Below are 1339 nucleotides of genomic sequence, written 5' to 3' on the forward strand. Positions count from 1 at the left end.
CCCCACAGATGGATCCTGGAAAATTCATATATATATATGTATATATTTATGAATATATACTTTTTACTGTGAACTGGGTGCAGGCTTATAAGGCAGATCAGTTTTCTATTAAGCAATTCATATATTGTTTCATGTCATTGCAGTCCCCACAATGTAGCCTCACTCATCCCAGTTCCTCCTCAAGTTTCCTATTTCCAGTCGTCCTCCTTTCCCAACCCTTCTGAACTTTGTCCTTGGGTAAAGGCTGCCTTTTGACCTCCAATGGTCCTTTAGGTGTGCATACCTCTCTAGTGTCATTGTTCCCATTGTAGACTTTTCTATCGTTCAGCTGAACATTGAGCCATGCGGGGGAGTTCGTTTCCAGACCCGAAGGATGAGCATTTCAATATTATGTTGTGATATCTTTCAATTTATCTGTGTCTGAGCACCAGCTTATAGAAATGATATAATTTTAGAATACATTCTTTTTAGAAGTCCTTGGGCAATGCAGGTAGCTAAATGTTCAACTGGTAGACAAAAGATTGGTAGTTCAAACCCCCCACAGAGGGATCCTGGAAAATGGTCCTGATAATCTGCTTCTGAAAGTTCACAATTCTACTCTGCAACACAAGGGGTCACCATGAGTTAAAATGGGCTCATTAGCAACTAACATTTTGCTTCTTTATGTCATAGCTTTATACTATTTTTTTTTAATTTGGTGTGTATATAGTGTATATATAAATTCCCTAAGAGGTTATTATTGTAAAAAGGGATACTGGGCTCCAGTGTTAGAGGGAGCAGAAAGCCCCCAAAGGTCATTAACCAAGGGCAGAGGGCCCTGCTTTAGGTCCTTATGTTTCTTCTCTCCGGAAGCTGAACAGAGACCAGAACTTCAGTTGACCCAGACGACTCTGAATATGGTAGTGTTGGAAAGACAGTAACAGATCATTTTCTTTACCAGCGTTTTTATTTGGAGACTTCCCTGCAAAAAACTTGAGAATGGCTTAAGGCTATTTCACAAGGTAAAGCCCTTCCCAGAATATATTTCCTAACATATGAGCTGGTTTTTTAAAATGCCATTCCTGCCCCTTCCCCATGGCCCCCGTATAAACCAAATATTTACTTAAAAATATCCAGGACCTCCTTTCATCTTCCCGTCTTGGAATTCATTTCCTGGTCTTGACATAATTACATCTACCACATCTTAGGAGTTTCCTCAGTTGAAAAGTTCCTTCCAGACCGTTTAAAGCAGAGTGATTTATCTGAAGATCCGAAGCACATTATGCAATGACATCGCTAAGTCTCTTGTCATGCAACAATACACTTTATAGGATTTATTGGTTTTTTTCTCATAGTAATA

The sequence above is a fragment of the Echinops telfairi genome, unplaced genomic scaffold (genome assembly GCF_000313985.2).
Source record: "Echinops telfairi isolate 266 unplaced genomic scaffold, ASM31398v2 ScPeMD7_7469;HRSCAF=8507_0, whole genome shotgun sequence".
Classification (NCBI taxonomy): domain Eukaryota; kingdom Metazoa; phylum Chordata; class Mammalia; order Afrosoricida; family Tenrecidae; genus Echinops; species Echinops telfairi.